The following is a 5960-nucleotide window of genomic DNA, read 5'->3' on the forward strand; positions in this document are numbered from 1 at the left end:
TTGCTATTAAGCAGCTTTAGATGTTTGCCAATGTAGTAGCAAAAAATACGGGATTCAGGACTCGGGTCTTGGCAGGCACGTTAAAAAGGGATTTATTTCCACATACGATGTTTAGAAAGTGTAGCGTCTCATCCAGTCTATCTCTGGGATCTGCAACAGATTTTATTTGTGAAACATTTCAGGTGAGACCCCCCTGACTCAGAGATCACACTCCCACATGGACAAAAGGATCCAATCTTCCTCCCGGATGGAGTCTTTATGGAACATGTCAGCTGGCAAGAGGGAATTATTTCCCACTCCACCATATGGAGTCAATACAGATTGACAGAACGGGCTGCCTGCCGTTTCTTTATGGGCTGGAATAGTGTGTCTGCTTTTTAATGGGTCACCTGGAAACCGGGCACTTCAATGCTACTTGTTCTGAACAATATGTGATGGCCACATGATAAAACCCAGGTAAGCAGATGGTCATTTCAAGGCAGACCAATTAACACAAGCACAGCTGCCCCAAGCTGGCATAGGGAAAGGCAAAGTTCTCTCCCCCTAACTGGGGCCTCTCAAAAAGTGTATCAGAGAAAGGGGGAAAAACCCTGAATGTTCCCAAAAGAAAAGCACCTGGTGGAGCTCGCCCCTCACACACACTCTCCATGCACATCACTGGTTTTTCAGAGGTGCTGTGCACTTGTAGTTCTGATTAAATCAACGGGAGTGAGGGGTGCTTGGTCCCTCTGAAAATCTGGTTATGTAGGGGGAGGGGAAGGTGCTCTCCCTCTCTCCCCCCCCCCCCCAAAGTACCTTTCACAGCAACTCAAGAAAGTAGCATTTCCCGACCCTGATTGCACAGACATGGCACAACAAGGTAAATGCAGCACTTGGGGAGAAATGAGTCCCCCCGCTCCCGCGGACCCCAGTGCTGAAGAGATGATAATGGAGCCTGGAAAGCCCAGGAAGAAGGGAACAAAAGGGATTTTTCCTTGGGGGAGGGAGGCACGTTTGAGAGTTTTGTTGTTCTCCGCAAGGGGCTGCAGTAAGAACTGCTCCTCACTTCCCACCCCAGCGAAAGGAACACAAAGAGACAGACGAAGGGAACACAAAGAGACAGACGGGTACTCACTTGCAGCTATGATGATGGCCACTACATTGGCCTCCATGGAAGTGCTGGCCGTGGGAGGAGGTGTTAGCACATCGCTGGGCTGGGTCATCTCTGGCATTGTCCGACGTGATCTCTCCTTCTGCTTCCTGGCTCCTCACACAAACCAGACGTGGTTACACGTAGAAACCCCAACCAGGCTTTGGAACGAGCCCCCTCTGGCCTTGGCTCAGCCACCTCCTAATTAGCCTCACTCACTTCTCGGCTGAATCCAGTCTCTCAAAGCAAGTTGACCTGGCCTTATTTTCTCCACAACAATCAACCCTGTCAACTGTTGCTGTCTTCTGCCATTCAGTCCATTTTGTTCTCATCTGCTAATGTGACCCGGTTCTCGAGTCATGTTTTCCCGTTCCTCTAATAAGCAGACCCGGGTCTGTGGTGGGTCCTAATTACACAGCTCCTTGATAAGGTGGCTGGGTTCCGCTCTCTCCTTTCCTTGACCCCTGAACTTGGTTCGGCTGAGTTCTGGTGCCTTCTTCCTTTGGTAGCGTGACCAGTTCCTGGTGGATTCCAGTTGCTTTTTCCTTTTTGTATTTTGACCTGTTTCTAATGGCTTCTGGAGTCTCCTCCTCCTGGCCCTCTGCTTCTGATCTCTCCTTCGCTTGATGCACTGGCCTGGCTCTGCTGGGTTCTGGTCTCCCCTTTTCCTGGAGAAAGTTATTTGCTGTCAGCAGTGTTTGAATTGGGCCTCACCTTCTTTCTCCAAATAATGTTATATGGCCCGGTTCGGCTCGGAACCGGTAGTCCGTCCTTGGGGAAGCCCTTCAAAGATTCAATAACTTCTGGGCCGGGCCGATTTGTTCTGGCACCTCATCTTGGACCGAGCAGCGCATCTCTCTCCCACATGACCGAACTTCAGGCGCTGGATCAGTCTCGGGACAGTCAGACTCACCGGCAGCTGATACCTCACGGACTGGACCAGACCGAACCGAACCAGCCTTCTGGGCTCCGGGCCAGGCTCGACCAGGTACCGCCAGGCTCACGCGTAGATCTTTGCACCTTCCACCTCTTGCCCCACTCCGGCTCTCTCCTCATTGGCTGCTGAATCATCCCGCTGGGCTTTGATTGGTTCAAAGTGAAAATTGCTCCATTCTCCCAATGGAACCTTGTGTCGGCGGCTGCCATGGAGACGCAGCACGTGGGGAGGAAGAGAGAAGCTGTTCCACGCCTCCAGCTCCCCATTATCAATGGATTTTATTGTGCATCTTGGTGCGGCGATCAGCCTGTAGGTTACAGCTGCACTGATCTCCCCTTAGGTGTAATGCAGCCTCAGCGAGCAGCACCTCTTCAGTCCATGCAGGGTTCAAGAGGAAGATTCTGCTGCAGCTATACTGGAAACATCTAAACATATTATCCTCCTTACCGCAAATACTTTGGATCCCCTTTCCATAATGGCCTTCCCCAGTGCAAGCTCTGTTTAAATAAAGGAGGGGAAAATACAAAAGCATGACATACTAAGTGTCTCACTGAAACCCATGACAAAATCCTCCTACATTGAGAGATGCTTTAAAAATACCCGTCTCTCTCTCCAGCTGAATGAGACCCGTCAGATGAGCCCTTAACTTACATCCGTATTGGAAAGGAAAGGAGGACGTCTCCCCAGGACTCTTAAGAGCTGCTTTTCGATATGTTAATCCACCCCCCAAGTCCCCAGAAATCCTCATTGCCCTTGGAACGGAGGCTGCTCCTTTAAAGAGATTTTAGGGTTTGCAATGGATGCCCAGAGCTCCCTCTGCTGGAGCTACACCGTATGGGTAACAGAACAGACACAGAAATAGTCACTGGTTAATGTTGGAACACAAGTGCTGTACAAATCATAGAATATCAGGGTTGGAAGGGACCTCAGGAGGTCATCTAGTCCAACCCCCTGCTCAAAACAGGACCAATCCCCAGTTTTTGCCCCAGATCCCTAAATGGCCCCCTCAAGGATTGAACTCACAACCCTGAGTTTAGCAGGCCAATGCTCAAACCACTGAGCAAATGTTAAGTAACCAATCAGACCACGGTGCACAGGTCATTGTTTCTGCAAATGGTCTTACACGCAGGATAAGGGTGCGTATTATCATCAACCTCAAACATTTAAAAATCGTGAGTCAAGCCCCACAAATCATGAGGTGAAGTGAGCTGTAGCTCACGAAAGCTTATGCTCAAATAAATTTGTTAGTCTCTAAGGTGCTACAAGTCCTCCTTTTCTTTTTGTGAAATCATGAGGGTTGTTTTTTGTGTGTTTGTTTTTTAAATAGTGTGGCTTCTGCTTCAGGCCTTTAGGGTTCATGTTCTCCAGCTTTTCTCCACAAACCCACGGGCTAGAAAACTTAAGCTCTCTTTTTTAGAAGCAAGAGGTTCAGGAAATTGCAGGACTAAAAAAAAAAAAGAAAAAAAAGCCATCAGCTACTACAAGTTGCCACCATTGTAAACTTACCCCATTCATTGTACCTAAGAACCAGATTCTTTCCAAATGTCTGCAAAAGAGTTTGAGCTTCCCTCTTGCTCCTAGAAAGGAGTCCCTCTCTGTTAGGATTCAGACACCTTGGGAGGAGATGCTGGGGAAACATCAGAGCGATTGACCAGCACCTTTCACAACAACTAAATACCCTTATTATTTTCCTTGAGCTCATAGCAGTCTTGATGTTTGTAAGATGCTCCTGGGGAAGAAACAATGTTCTATTCCATGTTCTCGGTAAGTATTATTTCATATTTCTGTTGCAGTAGCACAGAGAGGCCCCAGCATGGAAAGGGGCTCCATTGCACCAGGTCCTTCAGAAACACGTAGAAAACCCAGATCCCCACACTGAAGCTCTTCCAGCCTAAAGCCAATAAGCAAAACCCAGAGTGGGAGAAAGAAAGACAATCAAAGAGATGCATTTGCAGTACAAAAATAAATTAAGTGCCAACGTCGCCATCTCTCCCTATCACTAGCTGGCTGGTTTCTTTAAGGTGTCATGACACTGCTGCGTGTAGGACTTGAGAGATCAGTTCAGGGACAGCCTTCCACACGTAAGTGGCAGCATGGAAGAATGGTTTCAGAGTAGCAGCCGTGTTAGTCTGTATTCACAAAAAGAAAAGGAGTACTTGTGGCACCTTAGAGACTAACCAATTTATTTGAGCATAAGCTTTCGTGAGCTACAGCTCACTTCAACAGATGCATTCAGTGGAAAAAAAAAAAAAAAAAAACCATGGAAGAAGTCTTCCAGTCCAGCACACAGGGAACAGGAGTAGGCCTCAGGAGACCTGGGATCTATTCCTGGCTCCTGGCTTGCACTGACGTGCTGTGTGACCTTGGACAAGTCACTTCACCTCCCTGTGCTTCTGCTTCTCCTCCCACCCTGTGTCTGCCTAGTTAGACTGCAAGATCTTCAGCGCAGGGTCTGCTTGTACAAACCCACACTAAAGCACTTGGCACGCTGGGGCTCTGATCTCAGTTAAGGCCACTTGGTGCTGCTGTAACACAAATAATAAAAATGAAGTCACAACACTAGCAGAGAAAATCCACCCCAGAGGATTTTAAAATCCACCGAAGAAACTTCCTCCACATCTTAGCCAGGGTGAACGTGGGCAGCATGTTTAAAGGATAGCACTCTTGAACTAGTTCCCATTCAAAACCAGGAAGGAACATAAGGTTACGCTGGGGCAGAGTAGGCATGGCTGTAGCTATGCACAGAAGATCGAACAAATATGTGAGAAAAACATAGAAGCAGCTTTTGTTTAATTGCATCTGATGTTATTTACCCATTACATGGGAATGGTCTCTGTAGTGCTGTTACACAGTCTGTTTCCTGAATGCTTTGAAACCATGGAACGTTTCCTTTATCAGCTCTCCTTAGACTCATTAAAAGATGGTTCTGACACGGTTCAGGCAGGCAGCTAGTTCTATGCACCCTCGGGTGTAGCAACGCCCAGGGTGGCTAAGAAAGGGGATATGAATGTATTAATAGGAGCCAGCGCTTCCCTTGGACAAGTTCCACCTGCTGACAAACATTCAGGAATCAAGCCTCACTCCACCCTTGCAAGTGAAATATTGTCAGGAGCATTATTGCCCTTCTACGCTCAGGGAAACCGAGTCACTAACGTGTGAAATGACCTGTACAAGGTCCCAAGGAGTCCGTGTATGGCGCAGAATAGAATCCAACACTCCCGACATCTTGCCAGTGCTCCCTCAACTCTATGAATATAAGTTTTTATATAGTGCCTGTCACCACTGAATCTTCTTATTAGGGATCAAATGGCAATGGGGAAACACTGCATGGTATAAAATCTCCACCTCTGCCCCCAGAGGCATTCTGGGCCAGCAATTCTCATCCCATGGCTTCCAAAGGGCCCAACCCCACATACAGCTTGCCTCTTGGGTTCAAATTAGGCCACAAGCAATGGCCAATGCAGAAGCAACAGTTGCCCAGGGAAAAAAACAGTAATAAAAAAAACCCAACAAAACACGGGGAGGCAAACAGCACCGGATGGGTAGCAGGGAGAGCTACAGAACGAGGCTTCCTGAAATGGGTGACTGATGGATGCTGAAACTCCCTAAATAACACTCAGTGAGTTTCCAGTCTTTGAGGAAGGTGTTAACAGAGGTTGCTGTGCAAAGCTGTTCCAGACTTTCATTTTCTTCCGTGGCCCCCTACAGCCCCAGTCAAGAGAGTGAGCAGATGTTTAAAAAAGGGTAACTGATACAGAGGGAGTGACTGTCAGTTCCTCAAGGGATTCCCCAGGACAGGCAAGATGGATGGGGCCAGCTGATCTGGCTCTGGATCGCATCTCCATAGGAACCCCGGCGGTATTTCCAGGAAGCGCGGGAAGAACTGACGCACAG

This window comes from Chelonia mydas, chromosome 14 (assembly GCF_015237465.2).
Source record: "Chelonia mydas isolate rCheMyd1 chromosome 14, rCheMyd1.pri.v2, whole genome shotgun sequence".
In the NCBI taxonomy this organism is placed as follows: Eukaryota; Metazoa; Chordata; order Testudines; family Cheloniidae; genus Chelonia; species Chelonia mydas.